General features: G+C 37.5%; 1 protein-coding gene across 2 annotated transcripts in view; it reads left to right on the plus strand.

Moving 5' to 3' along the window:
• Positions 1-19,463, plus strand: part of CTBP1 (C-terminal binding protein 1) — a 244,089-nt gene that overhangs the window by 437 nt on the left and 224,189 nt on the right. The window lies entirely within an intron of this gene.

Below are 19,463 nucleotides of genomic sequence, written 5' to 3' on the forward strand. Positions count from 1 at the left end.
GTGTTGGCTCCCGTTCGGCCCTTGAGGAGTGTGCCCGGCCGGCTGGCAGCTTCTCCCGCCGGCCCAGCGCCCTCCTTCCCTCCGCGGGCCGGGCGTGCACGGGCGGCGCAGCCCTGCAGCTCCCTCCCGGGGGGGGAGACGTCAACCCCCGCTGCCCTCGCAGTCACGCCGGGGAGCGGAGCTGCCGCTGCTGCCGCCCCGCCCCCCCCGCCCTACCTCACCGCCCGGAGTACCGGCGTGCGCTGCAAGTTTAGAGCAGCGGTTTTCAACTTTGGGGGTTTTCCACTCTTCTTTTTTTTTTTGGGTTGGTTGGGTTTGCGGGCTGCCAGCTGTATCTGGAGGGAGTTGTGGATCTCTCTGGCCGGTGTAACGCTGCACTCAAAAGGGTCGCTTGTGTTGCTGACCTCTCTTCAGCCCCTGAGGGTGGTCCACGGGAGCTGGTGGGCCGTAAGGTGAAAAGCACTGGTTTAAATGAGCAGTAGTTCCTCTGCTGAGCATACGTGAATGTTTCCATATAAAAGGGGGGGGGGGCTGGTCCTGCAGACTGTCTCTACTTCTGCGTCTGAGGGAATAAAAACACTCTTGGAGTATTAATCCTCTGGCCGTTGACATAAAAGCTGCTTTCTTGGTAATATGTAGGGTGCAGCGTCTGGAGACTCAGCCGTAACATGTACCCTACATGAAGCTTCTCACTGTGATTTGAGCACCTTAGTGAGACGGAAGGCACTTTGTCAGACCTTGAAGCTATTGGGTCTGCAACCTAACAGTAAGAAAGTGGAAACGCACTGATCAGGAGCTGTATGTGCAGTGATATAAACTTTCTTTTGTTGTTGAAGCTGGTGGCAAAAGTTCTGTTTCTTGATGCAGGTGCTTGCCATTGTCAGCAGATATGTTTCAGGTCGTGTGCTGTTGTGGTTTGAGGCTTTAAAGAGACCCCAAAACCTGTATCCATTAATAATCATGGGTTTTGCTGTCCTTTCTAAACTTTGTGGTTATATTATTTCTGGTCTGCAGAAGACTGTACAAGAATAAACACAAATATTTCCAGGAAGATAAAACACATTTAACTTTCATGGTTTGAAAGAACAAGTCATATTTAACAAGTGTGTTTCTTAGAATAGTTGGTAACTTTGTTTATTTTCCATGTGCATAGGCTCCCTTGCACTGAGAGCATTTTCTATCCACCACAAAGGGCTGGTGGTAAATAAAGGAAAATGTGTGAAGTCATGTAGTTGAGTGTTAGATTCTCTTCAGCTTTGGACTGCAAACTATTTACTTGTGTTTATTCTCAGCTGCCCTGACATTCAGTCTGATACTGACCGTAATCAGCAAATGTATGCCTACACATAATTTGCCAAGCCCACACCAGGTGCAAAGCCTTTGTTTAAAAAGTATATTAGTAAAAATGTTTGTGTTAGTTACACCTGGGATTAACATTCATGTCTAGGCATGATCTTGGGGCCAGATTCTGCAAGAGGATTTGTGTAAGGAGGATTTTGACTCCATTGAGGCTCCGTGCGGGGAACGGTTCACCTGAGCTTGTCAAGTGGAGGACTGAAAACTTAGCTCAGTTTTTGCTGTATTTACAAACATAATTATGTGGCATTGTAAATTCTTCCTGTTGTTCCCACCTGCCTTAAATATTCCGGAAGCTAATATTTAGAAGGAAATTTGCTGTTCAATATACCATATCATTGATGTTACTGAGCAACTTGAACTTGGCATACTTTAACTCTTCAGGCCTGTGATGCTTATAGGGACTGAAGAAATGTGACTTTCCATGTAATTTACCAAGTCATATATGTATTTGTCCAAAACACTTACTTGCAACAGATTTTTTTATATGTAATTTCTTAACTGTCCTTTCTGATAATACAGTAGCTAATTTAATGTAACACAAATATTCTATGGATACAGGTTATTTGCTCAAACTGTATCTGTCTTTGAACGGGAGAATTATTGGTGAGGGTTTGTCAGACATTAGTAGCCAAAGTTAAAGGGTTTGCTTAATGGAACAGATGGCCAAGCAACCATCATGTCAGAGAAAACAGCATGTATTCCGTGTATTCTTAGTTTAACACAAGAGGGAGCATGTCTAATCTTTAACCTTTAAATATTGCAACTTCAGAGAGGAAGCTTTAAGTGTTGAGTGTCAACTAATTTATGTTCTAGGCTCCATGTGCAAATATTGATGCAACCTATGCTTATTTCTGGCATGTTTTCAACTTTAGGTTGCAGCTGTTGATTTATAATATAAATGCTGGCGTGATAAATGTGGAGATAAGAGCTAAGCTAATGATCTTTTGAACATGTTAAAATCTGTAGTTTCCTGCTGAATTTAACAAAATATTTATGGTTATTGTTATTCCTGGGTATGGTTATTCATATACAGAGGTTGTACTTTGTTCTTTAATATTAGGTTAATAAATGTCTTCTGCTTAACCTACCATACAAAGTTATAAAGCCGAGGCTTAATTTAATTAAATTTAGTTTAATTACCAATACAACTTTGCTTTTACAGTTCTTATAAATTCTACTGCTTCATTCTTAAATAGGGAATACAAATTTGGATCTACTAAGAAGGTTTGTGTACTCTTATCTTGTTTATTTTTCCTTGTCCCCTAGTGGTGTAAAAGGAAGACTAAAAATCAGCTTCCATTTTGTATTGTCCAGTTGAATCATAAATCTGTTAATGTTTGTCTTCATTTAGTGTCTTGTTAAGGTGAATTAGCAATTAGTTAAAATTAAGCAGTGCATATAGAATACTCCAAACCTTTAGGAGAACCTTACTCATTTGACAGTATTTTAAAAGTGCTTCTAATAGTCTTCCGCTTTGCTCCAGATTAACGATTAGAGAAAAACATCTGTCCACCATTAAGCATGGCATGCAAATTATGTATCTTTCAAAAACATAAATACTCTGTATGTTACTTGGTGGAGCAAAGCAAGAAACCTTAGTGCTCTGCTTCCACGTGCTGAAGAAAACTGCTGTGGATTTAGATTTTACTACACTTGCTACTCTGTCCTCTTTGAGGACATTATAACCTCTGTACCAGGGTGGCAGAAGTGAATGTGTGTCACCATCGTTTCTCATTTATCAGATGAGACTGGCATAAGCCAGTGATACAAACTCCTATGTTGAATCAGGTTGGAGCACAGGTTGCCCCACTGGCCAGAAGGCCGCTCTTCCCCTGAGCGGATGGGTGGTGATTGTACTGTCCATCTTATAACGGAGAAGTAGAAACCTTCACTATATTCTTCTGGTGAGTTATGATGTTTGTGAAATATTTAGGATCTTACCTTTGGTCTGTGTTAATTTTTTCTTCTGAATAATGGGAGAAATTTTGGTATTTTTTTAACAACTGCTGTGTACAACATTGACAGAATAAGGTGTTAATATCAAAGCAGTTTGTATTCAAAATATGCCAGGCAGCTGCCTGTGTAAGATAGAAATGTGAGATGACCTGTAGTAATATCAGATACCTTGAGACAGATATTCAGTAAGTGTTATGACTTTTAGAAGCTAATGAGGATGAGACAATTCCTACTGGGGAAATGGTTGCTTTACTGAGTTATTCACAGCAACCAACTATTTTTAATGGATAGCTCCATTTCAATGGATGCTACTTGATTTTATGTAATGCATATGAAACAGCACTGCGGAGCCAGAAATTCCTGGAGAGCAGAGGGACACCTTTTGATAAACAAGTGTTGATATACTGAGTTTTGTAAGGATCAAATGAGCTGCCTGTTGTCTTGGCTATTCCATATCAGTCAAAAGGGGTAAAACTTAGGCTTTGGTTTTCTTGCCCAGCAGACTTAGGCTGTTGCACAATTTTTACATTAAATGCATGTTTTTACTTTAAAAGAAAGTAATAATATGACTGTATAGTTCTTTTTTTGGTATTGTAACTTTAAGCTTGTAACTGAAGAGTGTGCTAGTGTATCTGGCTTATGTAAATAGGCTGGAGAAGTTGGTGTTTTTATTTCTCTATCTGAGAGGAAATTACCAGGAGTGTAAAAAACCCAACAAAGAAACAAAACCCCAAACCCCACCAACAAAACCCAGCGATCAACAACAGCAGGAGAGATTGCCCTGATGTGCCACAGCTTAGAGCATCGTTGTAAAGTAGTAATTGCAGATTGGACGCTTTGTTTCCGTATTTTAGCATGATTATAAGGACACTTTCCTTATCAGGGGAAAATGTAGATGCCCTCAGCAATTGAGGTTACAAAGTTGCCATAATGGATTAGAGTTGAGACCTCAGTAGCGGCCATTGTCTGTGCTGAATCAGCTGTGTGAGCAGACAATTTCATATCTCTGTTACTAATCTGGTACCTTTCAGGCAATGCATGTGTGTAAAAGTTATTTAGAAATCATTCCATATTTACGCAAAGCGGTTTTCAGGTGTCGAAGTATTTATTAATTTGCTGTTATAAAAAAGGGGAGGGGGGGCAAAATTCACAGTGTAGATCAAATTCTTGTGAAATCTCCTTTTAAAAAGAAGAGTTGTATTTGCATAAAAAATGGCATGTGGGGACTTAGTGATAAAGTGCCCAGACTCCTGTAACTTTCTGACTGGTCTAAATGGATGTTTTAAAATGCAAAGGGGAGGGGGTTTACCTGTGAGCAATTTTTTGTCCATGAGCAATTTTTTTTTTTCTTTCCGAGTTACAGCCCCCTGAAAAATGGGGGGCTTTAGGAGGAAAGTGCTGACACAGCCTTAACTACAGAGCAGTGCCCTGCGTGCTGCTGCAATAATTGTCCAGGCAGTGTTTTCTGCTTTCCTGCCATTGTGCTTTACATTCCTTTAATCCATTCCGTTTTTTAACTTTCTGAAAGTTTGATATTATTTAAAGCCCACGGCGTGCGTGCAAAAGGCAGAGGAGTAAGGTTGTCAGAGTAGCATGGACTTGTTAATCTCAGCCTGATCTTGTCAGTAACAGCAGAGCAGAGGGAGAGGAACTCCGGCTGGGGCAGCGCTCCAAAGGTTTGTCTGTTATTTTTATACCTAAATTACGTCTCAGTAGCAAACTATTCAGTATGCGGAGCGTTGTTCGCGATCTGTAGATTCCGTAGTCGCGAATATGTGTGCGTTTAGCCGTGTTGTTTGTTTGCAAGAGAGGAGGTTTGCCTCTGTGTGTGTCGGAGAGAGCGAGTGTGTGTTACGATCGGGGAAACGCTGAAGAAGAAGAAACCCTGTTGGTTCTCCATGCAAATGACCGCTTTGGTTGTAACAAAAGCCTTGATGTTGGGCTTGGAAAAATGATCTGACAGTGTAACAACCCCAGGCCACTTTCGCCATGTTTTTGTTTATTCATGTTTCATTCCGTTTTCCGTAGCTGTCTCGCAGATGTTTCCAATTTCACTGTTTGGGTTTTTTTTTACACCGTTGAGCCTTTTTGGAGTTAGCAAGAAAATGTGTGAAAGAATGTTAACAAAACAGAGAGGTGTTGCAGATGTTTATACTTTAGTTCTTGCGTTGCGCCTGACGATACTGGCAAAGGGATACAGTGCATATGAAGGAACGTAAGAAGCATCTGTTTTAACTACCGAGCTTGTAATTTCGAAATGTGCCCATTGTAACTTGAATATTCAACATAAACAGATGAAGTGAGCACGTTCCCGGTACAATGTGGCTAGTCGAGATCTCATTTGTTTGCTACTGTTTCTGAAGAAGAAAAAAAAAGAAAAAAAGGCGAGGAAGAGCAAGGAAAGGAATATCTGTGACACAACATGTATGCTCCTAGATAAACTCCTGCCATCTCGGAGTGCCTTTAAATATTTGAACAGCTTCTGTTAAGTCAAATAAAATTGGTTACCATGAGAAACAAAAAGTCTAATAGAATAGTTGAGCACACTAATGGAAATCTGAATGTAAAATTGTTTCAGAATCATTCAAAGAATTGAATTAGACAGAAAATCTTTTTAATAACAGTCGTAGTAACACATTTAAACATTTTAGCTTCTGAGATCCTGGAAAACAACACACGCAGTACAGAAATAGCAGAGGTGGATGGTATGTTATCTTAAGGTTGCATAAATGGAAATGTAATTGTGTACTAATGATATTAAAATCAGTCTGCTTTTAGGATTTTATGCTTGTTGACTGTATCGAGGCATACACAAATAAAATCTGAAATCTTAAAGGACAATGATTCAATGTCCAGAGCCAGTGGTTAAATCAGATGTGGTAACTATGGTGAGAGGTAAAGTTACTTAGCTTCTCACAGACCATGCATATGTGGATTTCTTTTTGTATAATGGAGATTAAGGAGAAAAGGATTAGAAAATCTAAAGAGAAATTTTGAGCAGAGGACCTGTAGCCTTGCTCTGGGAATTAACACTGAGGAGGCTTTTAGAACAGAGGCAGGGTGGAAGTAAACACTCCCTTGTAATATATATTGATGATAATTCTAGAAAGGAATCTTTCTGGTTGGGAATATCAACAGCAGCTCATGCATACAGGAATGAAATCAATCCTCTCCATATTAAAATAATCCTCCTACTCCAATGAAACAAAACCAGAACCCAGCATAGATTTTTTACAGTACCAAGCGACGGCATAAAATCAGGTAAAGTCTGATATTCTGAATTAACTCATTTTAGGTTCTTGCAGAATTAAGCGATATTGATTTATTTGGGTTGCATAGTATTCCTATTTTTAAGCATGCATATGATAGGTATTTAAGATTTTTTTTTAAACTTCAAAAATAGTGGTCACACGAAGTGGAAAATAAAATCAGAGCTTAGTGCTCTAGCTGGTAAATATTGGGGGGGTTTGAACTGCAGCCAGAGAGACTTTGACCATGTTTCTGATCTTCCTTGAGTTGAGTTTCCTTGAGTTGAGAGGGTTCAGCATTATCCTGAGCTTTTAAGGGAAGAACTTCAGATTATGCTGATCAGCTAAGAGGGATATGGGAGGATTGTCATGCTTGCACATAAAAGTCATGTTCTGAGAGAACCACCAGAGATACTAATTAGTGATTAGCTGTTTGGCATATTTAGGAAACAGAAAGTGGAGAGGTCAGGTTTAATTGCCAGTATAGAGGAACCATTTCACTTTAATAGTGAAAAGTACATTCACTATGACAGTGCAGAGATATCTTGGAAGTATGAGGTATGTTCAGCTTTCTAGGTAACAGAGGTTAAAATGTACTGGCATTTTGGCAATGTATTAGAAACATCTTTAATAAAATATTTAAAAGTTTTGAGTTTCCCTTCTTCCCTGCCCCCCTGCCCAACATAGTGGTTGAAAAACACTTGCCTTCTGAGAAGCCCACAGGGGAACTAGTAGTTCAGCATAGCCTAGACTCTTGGTGTTAAAAGTTTTAAGGTGTTTATGGATTTGCTAGGAAACACTTTTAGCTTTTTTTGGGTCATAATCTCACACTTCCCTTTCTTAAGTGTTCTAAAATTGTGTTATCGGATACCTGTTCAAGAGACCACGTTCATTACTACGGTGCGACAGTGTGGGTTAAACCTGTGAACGGAACATACACTTCTGGATTTCAGGCAAAATCATAAATAGCAGACCCAACAGCAATGTAATTCACATTTGTTACAAATTGTTTTCACAATAGAAATTATCAACTGAAAATGTGTTTTTTTGTTTTTAAATTGTCATTTCTTGAAAGGTATTAAAAACTCACTAATTGTATTCTGCCCTAAAAGGGAGGAAGAGGAGGAAAAGGAATTCCATTGCTGCTGTTAGTGGACAACATTTTGCTTTTTTTCCTATTGTTGGAGTTGACATTTGTATGGCATGGTACATTGTTATTGCATTAATAATGGATTATTATTTCAGATGAAAATTTTTATTTATATAAAGATTGCTATTTTAGATTGAAGCAGAAAGCTTCCATAAACTAGAGCAAAATTCAGATATAGCTGTTGATGCGTGACAATTCATTTCATTGTTCAATGTATTTTGAAATTGTTTTATCATCCTCCTTTATTAGGATGTACTATATTTAAGAGCGATATACCTGATATTTCAGGCACAGGATGCTGTACAACCTAATGGACAGAAATAGTGGAATTGGAGCAAATAGTGTTTTCCTTGCTTTGCTATTGGATTAGGGCAAGTCAATTCACTTTTCTGTTTCTGCTTTCCATCTACGGAAGGGGTATAATGGTAATTCCTTTTTAAAGTACTCCAATCTCTACTGATGAAATTTCGAGACAAGCAATATTTTGTCTTACAGCAGCACACGTGACCAATGGATGGTAGATACTCACATGATAGTTGCATCAAAAGTCATAAAGGGGTAAAATTATTAAATCACTAGTGATTTGATAATAAAATGTTTCCAGAAGAAAGCTCAGGGGTAGCGCTGATGAGGTATTTCCAGACTGTTGTTGCTAATTTAGAAGTTTTTTAGGTAGCTGAGTATCAGCTGGCTGGTTAGTACCTTGATAGTGAACATTGTCAGATTATCAATCTCTGTTTTAAAATTTTGAACAAAAGATGGGCCTTCATTGACGTGTTTGGCTGTTCTGTTGAGATTCAGCTGGAAGTGTAGTTTTAGCAGCATCTTAGGATGTTGGAAAAAAAAAATCCTCCATTTCCCCAATGAGACTATTTACATAAGTATTGGAGAACCCTTGGCCGCCTTGATTAAATTTGTAGATTGCAAACCCAAGAAATGCAAGATTGAGAATTCCAGTGCAAACAGCTATGTTTGTGCTCAATCTCAAACAGCTGAATAGTTTCACTAAAGTCACAGGGTCTACTGAAGTGAATAAGGGTTTTCAGGATTAAGGTTTACAGTATTTATCTTGTTCTTTTTGTACATGGTCATGGAAATTCTCCAATGCAATATGAAGTCTGAAGTGTGACAGATGATTCTTGCTCCATTTGCACATCGTATGAAGCTATGTAAGTTGGTTTCAGGTGCAGTGTAGGTTATATGGGATAGCTTAATGCTGAAAAGGTGTGAAACAAAGTTTAGAAAGATTTAGAGTGAACTATCAGCCTGTACAAGTTATTCATCACAGTTCATAGTAAAGCTTATAATTTATGACTTGCCAAGGACTGATCAGTTTAATCGGTTGCCGGAGAGGAGCAGTTAAATATTGATGGTAAAATTTAAGAAATCATAGTTTGAAGTACAAATAGCATCTTAAATTTCCACAGTGTCCTTCAGGTGTTGCTTCAGTTATCTACTTGTATCTTTATATATAGCAGAGTCAGTATTTTGTTACTGAAGATGGCTATTTGCTGATTTCTATTCTTGGATATAGTTGAAACAAAATATACTTTTATTTTGTTGTTCAAAGAACAAGTTTTTAGAATAGAAAGAACTCTAGAATCTTAAAAACAAATTTCTCCAACAGTTTTCCATTTGACAGGAATATTTTTCTTCATCCAGAGAACAAGCCAATATGGCTTAGTTTGTAAAATTTGTTTATACAATGGTATTTTTTGTCTACACAGTGCCTGGAATATGTCTTAGCATGTAAATAATAGGATAAATAAAAGTTTTTGTATCCAAACAGCTTCTGTTTATAATTCTCAGTAAGAAGTGTGCATGTGGAGAAGGATTCTTTTAGCTTTGAGAAACTGAGTGCATGCTCTATCTAGTAAATTGTCATTTGTTAGCTTGGTAAGTCTTAGAGCATCAACTACATGACAGCTTCCCTTTAGAACAGTAAAGATTAATGGGGTTTCTGTGGAAATCATTATAACTTATGCTATGTTGTTAATGTATTTTTCTACCTTTCTCAGATAACTGTGCTTGGGTTTTGTAGAGGAAAGTTAACCAGTGAGAATGGCGTGAACTGGTAATGCCTGTGCAAATTGGAATATCTTCCTTGCATTTTGCAAGGAAATAATGACAGTTTGAAAGCCTTTGCATGCCCTTTTTTGTAGATCTTTCATCATTTTCCTGCTTTGCTTCCTGATATGCCTCCAGAAAGAGTACAGCATGACATTTTCTTGTATCTCCTCTTAAATCGTAAAATGTATGTGTGCTCCCTCTTCTTTTTTGGTACTTTGTTTATGCTACACTCTGACAGACAAGTAGAGATAGAAGTTGATATTTAAAATATATATTATTCTAAGTATTTTTAAGCATAGTATCTTTTTTTGAACATCCACTCTTCTTTCACCCTCCATTTCTGCAGTGAGGGAGTGATACCAGTGTCATAGTCATTCTGACTTTTCCGTGTAAGTAATGTGAATTTCGTCTAATGCAGTTAGTATATCATTCCTCAGGCCCTCTGGTACAAATAGATATGAAAAACAAAGTCCATGATATCCTTCAATGTGAGTTGAGAGAGAAGGTGACCAGTGGAGTTCAGACTGTGAGACACAGTTGAAGAGATCTGTTACACTTATGTTGTTGTGCACAGGTTGGTGGGTTTCCCCAAATGCTGGCATAGGAATTAAAGAAAAGATCCTGTTTAGTTTTAGGGTCAAAGCATCTGGGAAAGATTCTCTGGAGAAAAAACTGCCATTTCCCATTCTACTCAATAACTGTGGGACAGAAAATTGATTTTGCAGGTTTTCACCTCCTTAGGAAGTCAGCTTAAAGAAAGTAAAGATTGTGGTAGAGTCATTGCACCATAAAAGTTAAGCAGATAACAAGATAATAAGTTAACTTGAGCATCTCTGCCTGCCCAGTTAAGGGAAGACTTAACCTGCTAAAAACTTGTATGGAAAAGATTGCCTGTTCCTGCTGTGACTGGGGGAAGCAGTATAAACCTATAGAGGATGAGAAGTTAGTAGAGTACACAAGTTGTATGAATAGATAGTTTCAAGTTTCTAATTAGCATTGTACAGCAAAATTAGTACGTACATAGATAAGCATGGCAGCTATTTTGAGCACTCTTTACTGTCATTCTAACTTTTGAATGCTTGCATTTGATTTTAAGCTATTTTGTTCTGTATTTGAGTACATCTTTACCTCTGTTCCTCATTTTTTTCAGTGTTTATGGTTGGTTGACAGTGTTTTGCCTTGCAGTAGTGTGTTCTAAATGTATATATATAATTTTTTTTCCTGATTTAGAGCCCATTGGTGATAGCTTTGCCTGCTAGTCACAAGTTTCCTAGAAATGCTAGTAAGATTTTCTGTTCCTTTGGATGTGTTTCTAGACAGAGCAATGCCTGAATTAGGTAAGGAAAGGCACAGCAATCTAGTCTTGAGGTGCTTCATAGATTGTGATGGTCCAGATCCATCTTGGGAGGAATGGATAGTCTGTTAGCAAGCCTGAAGATGTAAGCAGGTGTTTTCTGGTTGTAGAGGTATATATAGGATAAAATGCTAAACTGACCCTTCTCCTAGCATATGGGCAGCATGTTCTGATGAAAATGATGAGTACAGTCTTGAAAGCTCCTCAGTGTGTTTATGTTCACTTCTGTCTCAAGAAACAACTTTGTCAGCTGTTTTCTATCCCATGCTTCAATTGTTGTAGGCATTTTTCCATCTTCATAATATTGATGAATCGGAGTATTGTCAGCTGGAGATCCTCAGATTATATTGATGGGGGTAGAACCATCTACCATCGAGCCATTGAGTGTCTTTTCTAGTGTTTTGAGAAGATGCAATGACATTCTGACACTTGAAAAGTAAGGTTGAAGTGTGCAGAGCACCATGCTATGTATTTCTGCTGTATGTTTTGGGAGTAGTGTGAACACTTGGGCTGGTGTCATTTTCAGGAAGCCGCTTGTCTGAGTGACAGCCATTTCCATGTTATTTACTGTGAATTCTGACAATGTCCTAATTAGAAATTAATGTTTGAGAAGAAATGATCTGGACGTGGAACAGTAACTTGTTTAATATCCAGTGTCAATTTTTCAACTCTTCCTTAAAGTTAGAGTAAGTCTCTTTCATGATACGTTTAATATCTTTGTGTTATAAAAAGTGAGTGGTTTTGTATAATCTTAACTGTAATGTTCAGACTGGGATAACTTTGTATCATGAAAGGTGTTGTCTTAATTTCATCATTTGGCTTTAAACTTTAATGACTAAAACATGTTACCATTTACCATCTTTGTTGGTGGATTCATAGGGGACTTTTTTAGAGGTGCAAGCATTAATTTCTAAGATTATGCCTGCTGTAGTTTCAGCTTTCTTTCCTGAATTTGTAATTGATATAAAATTGGTCTTAGTTGGCAGTAATCAAGTCTGTGTAGTTCTGGAAAAAGTTCTTGTGTGCATGTGTTGAAGTCCATGAAGCCAAAGTATACCTAAAGTTGCTATGAAAGCTTTTTTTTTTGAGCCAACAGTTATTTATTGTAACTATAGAAAGTCTTTTATGTTAGTAGGCTGTTACCCAATGCTAATTGAAAACGACAGTTACTATCGTTGCAAATAGTAACCACTGAATATGTAATAAAAACATCCAAAGCAGCCTATTAACTGCAAAGTGGCTAAAAATATGCAGTGCAGATATGAATTTGTTCTATCATCTTGAGAAGTTAGCCTACAGTAAGGAACCTATTTGGTGATCTGTTTTTCTCTGAAATTAGCTTTTTTGCTCTTAGCAGTCTTTGCATGTGCTTTAGAGCCTTGACATGAAAGGCATGATATAAACAATAGGTATTATAAAGATCAGATAATTTTAATATGATTTTTAAGAGGTATTTGTAGAGTTCTGGCTTAGTGCACTTTGACAGTAAAAATGTTATATGTTTCATCAGCTTGGGTTTGTAGTAAAATTTTAATTTAGAAATAGTGTTATGCCCAGCTACTTGTCAAAATAATCCATTTCTCTTTATCCTAATGGCTGCATTATTTAGTTTCAATGCCGTGAAAGTTTTACACAGTTTTCAGCCTGATTCAGTGTTTTTTCAAATTGGTGTTCACATTGATGTCAAGACTGACAATAAAAATAGGTCTCATAAAAAGAGTAGGATAAGGCACTAGGTTATAATTCAACATTCCATTTTTGTTAGTTGTTTAACTTCTGGATACATACCTCTGGATAGGATAATTAACTCAAGCTTAAATTAAAACTGAATTCAGTTTAAATTTTAAATGAAATAAAATATTGGCACATTAACTATCACTATACAGTAACAAAGAAATTGTCTATTATTATTTGTGTGCTGATTCTCTAAGGAAGAATATAGATCTTTCATAAAACCATTATGAGTAATGAAACTGGTATATATACAAAGTAAGTAAAAATAAGTGATGTATCAAAGAAGGTGGTTTCCAGCAATATTTTCTTGTCAAGTGCTGTGTATCCCTTAAGCTTTATGGGTGCAGCTTATCTGTAAAATAAACATCTTGTCCCCCTAGTCTTGCTACCAAAATAAATAACATTACATTCAACCAAAAATAATTCACATTGTCAAAGACAAACATGCCATGGCAATTGGCAGTCACGTGTCCCAGAGCTGACTTTGTGATGAAGGTTTCCCTCTTCAGCATTGACTCTTGAGTAATTAGGAAGGTTATGCTAAGTAAGCACCAGGGGGAATTTCTGCTACGGTTCTTGTGTGGGAAAAGAATTTGTGATACAGCCAATTGCAAACCCCAGATCCAACAAGAATCTGGAGTTTGAATGACAGGCAAAAGCTTCCATTGTTTGAGTTTTCAGAGATCCTGGTACAATCCAAAAAGGGTCTTGAGTTTTCTGTTTTCAGAAATATGTGCTAAATCCTGTGTGAGATTAATCTATCCAGAATTTATATTTAGTCTGGTTATAGTGCCTTATTAAACCTAGTTATAGACCAGTTTTCTGTTCTATTTGACACTATGTCAATCTGAAAAAAAAAAAAAAAGTGTGTCCCTGAAGAGTCTGTTAGAGTATGAAACAGGAAACAGAAGATGGGTTCACACAAACAGTAGTTGAGTAACTGTGACAATTAACAGAAACTTCTCTGCAAGCCTGACGAGTGGTGCAGATGAACTATAGTGATGCTTGGAAGTACAGCAAATGTGCAATGGGTATGTTGAGCTGATTGGTAGTGAGAGGCTGTCTTTCATGGGCCCCAGGGACTAAAAGAGAGAGTGCAGGTAAGACGATGATAGGCTGTAGTCTCAAAAATATCTACCTTTCTTTTTGTCTTACTGGTAAGAGAGAAAGTTCAGCCTTGTCAATGTCTGTGTAGCCTGTAGAGGCTTAGAAAGGAATGTTTCAATGGATCTTTCTGTTCCTTAGCAGAAAGTGTCCTATAGCAAGTTGTGTAGTCACCTGATGATCTGTATGTCTTCCTCTTCTCTAGAGAAAACATCTGGCATCTTTTCACCAACTGCTTTTAGTGCTAGAGCTCTAAACTTTACAGTTTTTGTATTCTCCCTTCCATGTGGTGTGTGGATGGATTGCTTGCTGAGACCCAATAGCTATTTAAGCAGAGCAGAAAATTCACTGTCTGGGCCTGGAAATACAGTTATGGATTTGAATAGCGAGAGTTGGTGCAACATGTCCTCCCCAGTGAGAAGTCTTCCCTATTCATTCTCTGCATTACTTTTCTCTAGTTAGTGGTGGTTCTTTGATACTTGGAAGTCCCTTATCTAGGGAGAATATGATAGAGTTACTTAGATGATAAAGCAGGAGGGAGCGTGAATGTGCCACCTTATTTTTGTGGCTGCTGTTTGTCAAACTAAGTATGATTCCCTTTTACTGTTCTTTTTGACTGGGGATTTACTATTGCAAGAAGATTTGAAATAAACTACTAATCATTTGTATTTGCCTATTTTTGCTTTCTAAATACAGGCGTATAAAGAAAGACTTCATGATATAGTTTGTTTGGAGATGTATGTGTTGTAAGATCAATGATGTACTAAAGCATTTTGGACACAGTCATGCTTAACATGTGATGTTTTATGACAGGTGCCTCACAATTCGGTGTTAAAGAATAAATTTGGTGTTGACCCAAACATTTTTTTTTAATATTCTTAATTTTGTGGGGGGAAGAGGAAAGGGGATAGAAAGAAGACTGAAGTTAGTCAACTTTGTTAACCCTATAATATACTTAACATGTAAAAGCAGAATAACCAAAAAAGGGATGCTGTCAGTTTTCAATTCTCTATGTTTCAAATGTAGACCATCTTCATTGTGGTCCACATTGCATCCATGTGGGTTGTATTAAGAATTATGCTATGATATTCAAATTATTAAGCAATGTAACTTTTTGCTTTAAGTGTTTGAGTGAGCTTTGAAACAGGGGGAGGAGAAAGGGAATTTGTTCCCTCCCCTGCCTGGTTTTGGAGGGTGAGGTTCGTACTTGATTTTATAACATTGAAACAACCATTATATTTAGTTCTAATTCTAGATCAAATTTAGGAAGATGGTTGATTGTGGGCTGTGTTTTAGGTGTGTGCTTCTGGGGGGAAACCATGCTTTTTTGGTGAGGAATTAATGGTGGAGATCTTTAGATTTTTCTTTGATCACTGAAAAAAATCAGATGAACCCTCAGATGTTCCAAAAGTTTGTGTTAAAACAAGACTCTGATACCCTGGAAAAGGCTAGAAGCTCCTGGCTGAAGTGGTTGCTGCTTTTATGAGGTATAGATCTTTGTACTTCAAGATAGCAGTACGAAAATGTGTGATTTAAAGATGACATAGAAGTTTTTTGTTCTAGATTCAGTTTGTCCTATAAAACTATTGTTGTATCTGATGCTGATCAAGTCATAGGTTAACTTGATAGTCACTTTTATATCGTGTTTCTACTTTCTGTGTAGTTTGTATGGTTTTAATGGATTTGGATTATAGTTGATGAACTACAAAGATGACGTAGACCTGAAAGGTAAGGCAATAACTGCCACCTCTGTCTTAGTCAGCTTTACAGCACAGTGAAACACTGCCAAGCAATATAGAACATTGTTAACATCTGTTTGGTGTTAAAACATATCACTGGTACTGTAGTGGCTCGTTCCTCTTAAAGCTGAATACTGTTTCTTCCTCGTACTTCCACTGGAATCAGTAGGGGATAAGCTCAGTCATCTAGAAAGGTTGTATTGTAAGTCATGGTATGGCCAAGCGATCGCTAGGATGAAATTAAGATAAAGCTTTTAGGATTCCTTTGTATTCCTTCTCAGTTTAATTTTACTAGGTATTTTTTTTTAACAACCAGAAATAACTTGCGCACTTTGCCTTCTGACAGATTGTCTGGTATTGCCTGTTACTGTCCAAAAATATAGGTCTGATTATTGGTCAGATATCAACTGAGGTGTTAAAGCAAGTTGTTTTTAATAAAGTCTGGCTGACACAAAGTCCTTTTCTCAGCTAGCACAGGCAATAATTAGACCTATTATTTAGAGACCAGATTTTCAATTTTGATAACCTAAGGTTTGCAAATTATCTACAGAAAAAGTTTTCACTTTTGCTTCAAAGAAACTTTGTAGCTTTTTCTATTTTTCTGTATGATGGTTATTGGAAGAATTACCTTAAAAAATAACAGCTGCTTTTGGCTTTTATTTGGGTCAGGTGTTTTTGTAATATAGCATGTTTGATGTGGAGACAAAATCAAGGAAATTAATCTGTAATTGAAGAAATGTCTTTCTGTGAAGTGACATAGACTAATATGGCTAGTGAGACGGACATGTGAGCTCCACACCAGACATGAATTGTGAAACTGAAGCAGGGTAGGTGGTTGGTCACTTCTGTAGAAACCATTCATAGTTACTTTTTTTTTCCCCATCAGTATGAGTACTTTAGGATAGGTGAGCAATGAAAGAAAGAGGGTGCTTGCCAGTGTGATAGTTGTATGAGAAAAAGCATCTGGCTTGTCACTTTGCTCATGATTTTATCAGTGAACGTTACTGATAAATTGTGACACATTAATTCACCTGTGATGATGTTGAGGTTGGCTAAAATACTGAGTCCAAAGAAACCCTTTAATATCTCATTCGGGTTTTTAAAAGGTTTATTTGGCTTGGGATTGTTCTAGGATTCTTTCAAGCTTTTATTTTTTGTTTCATGGTACTCCATTTTACTCTAGATTTCATTGCAAATAGCAAGATATAAAATTATATTAAATTGTATGAAATTTTATTAAATTTTAAATTAAATTGTATTAAATTGGCATGTAGACCTAAGTCTTGGAAAACCTGACTTGGAAGGGGGAATAAAAGGACTAAGTGGAATTTAATCTGAAGAGAAAGTTACTAAGGGTAGATGTAACAGCTTTCAGGTGTGCAAGAAGTTTTTGTAGAGTCATGGTGGAGAGTGCAGGAAGTAATGAACTCAGACCACAGCAAGAGAGAGTCAGGCAGGTTGAACTTTATTAAAATCAAACCAACAGTTTTTTTTTTTTAAGCATAATGATAAGGAAATTCTGGGATCAGCTGCTTGGAAATCCTACACAGTCTCTGTTATCTGAGATCTTAAGCTCCAGTTTAGACGACAACTTTTAGGAATCAGAGAAGTATAGATGATCTGGGCTTGGGAAAGGAGCGGGCCAGATGACCTTTTGAGGTCTCTCTTCCACTTTCTCATTCTATGAACCTAAGAATAGACTAGGACAGCCATGAAAAGTTTCAGTACCTCTCACTTTTTTTTTTTATTGTGGTTTTTAATGAAAGGGATACAACTTCCAGTCAACATTCTGTTTGTTTGGCATATGTATTCTTGGGCAGTTAACTCAGCAATAACTAGTATGTTTAACTACTTTCCAGTATGAAGCTGCCAGTACTATATGCTATCGGTTAGTTTGCCAGGATTCAAGTTGTATGTTCATTTCAAAGTGTTCTTTAATACTTTGTAATGTATGCGAGGACATTAGTATGCAGCTGTTTAAGAGCGCCAGTCAATGAGTTGGTGTGATCTGTGTTTTGTTTTTCGTTGCTTTTGAAAAATCTTTCTTCAGAACATGCCAGCTTTTCCTATTCTGCAGTTTGGCTTTAAAGATACGAGACACAGCTCTGGAGCGTTTTCATCCTGTAGGTTTTTTTTTAATCTGGTGTGGCCTGCTATTTTATGAACTCTCTAAGTGCATTTGTGTAAATGCTTATTCAGCCCTCATGAGTTTATTCATGACTATATCGCTAAAGCATTTGGGAGTTCATTATGTTCATGCTTCCACATGAATGAAGCTGTTTTCTCTGAAAGTGGAGTTTTTAAAGAATTTTCTTCTTCATTTCCAAAGCTGTTGACCTACTGTTATGTAATTGTGCAATTACTACTTATGCAATAAAAGCTCAGCATTTGCATACCTTCTCGTTTGGCTGCATATACTGATTTAGATGGCTGAATCTCCAAGAGGGGTGGGTGGAAATTCAGGTGAATGGACCAGGTTCCAGTATCACTGTTTGCACCCATTCACGGTCTGCACTTCTGGAAATGTTTGAAAGTCCCCTGGTTTTTATTTTTTGGGTTTCTCCCCTCCCATCCCCCTAAAGATGAGAGATTTAATGAGAAAATCTTAGTGTCCTCCCAACGTAGTCTTAGTCACATGTAGTAAACCAAATGAGACTCTTGAGGAGAATGACTGTATTTACTGTTCCACCTGAAACCTGTGCCCAAAAATTTGATACATAGATTTATCTGCATTTCATCCGTAAGGACAATTCTGTCTACAGTTTTAGGGCTGATGGATTTTTGTTTTTGTGGGGTGGGGTGTATCTCATGGTGTGTCTGGACAGACGACTCAAACTTATGCTGGAGAAACAGTGAGTTTTCTCTTATTCTTCATGGCCTGAGTGTTTTGTGAGATCTAATTAAGTTGGATCTTGAGAGGCCCACCTGCAGAAATAGTCTGATGAAATTGTTCAAATGAACTTTTAATTAAAGCAGGCACCCACTAATGACTGTATTTTTTTATTTAAGGTTTTATCTACTGCAAATTTGTACTCAAAGGACCTTAATTTTTTTTTACAGCACATTTGCTTCAAACGTGTCTGGATGGAAACGCATTCGCTTGCTATTTAAAAAAAAAAAAATCAAACTTTTGATGTGGAAATACTTAAATGTTGTTTAGACTTTGCAGTTTGAACTGTTCATTAATCCAAAGGTTTAATAAGACTATGTCCCAGACTATTTGCAATGGCTGATTGGCAGCTGAATTCTTAAGTTTTACCATAGGAATGAAAAATTTTTGTACTCTCAAACCTGGTTCTTTTTGTCTGCCTCTTTCTCAGGGTCAAATTCTTGAAAACTTCCTTTTGGATGATTTGAAGAATTGTCTGCTGTGTGTTGCCAAAATAGCCCATGGAAACATGGCAGTACTTCATGTGGTTCTGAAATCGAAAGCAAGGCTATGTGGAATGTGCTATGTTAGCATGGTAGGGACTGGGATTTGTTTGGTTGTTCCTAAATTAAAACTGATTTGTGCCCACAGAAGCAACTAAAACTTCTAAGATCCCCCCCGGCCCTTAATTTGAAATTTCCATAGAAGAAAGCATGTTTCTAGATATCCAAACAGGTAGAACCACTTACCCAAGAAATTTTAAAGATAAATCAGTAGAATATCTGATATCTTCCCCTAGAATCATGAGGGTTTTCTTAGCAGTCTGTTCAAGTTCAGAAATGAATCTGGGCTTTTTATCTTATATTCTGTTGAGGGCTGG

This window comes from Haliaeetus leucocephalus, unplaced genomic scaffold (genome assembly GCF_000737465.1).
Source record: "Haliaeetus leucocephalus isolate CR32 unplaced genomic scaffold, Haliaeetus_leucocephalus-4.0 Scaffold51, whole genome shotgun sequence".
NCBI lineage: Eukaryota > Metazoa > Chordata > Aves > Accipitriformes > Accipitridae > Haliaeetus > Haliaeetus leucocephalus.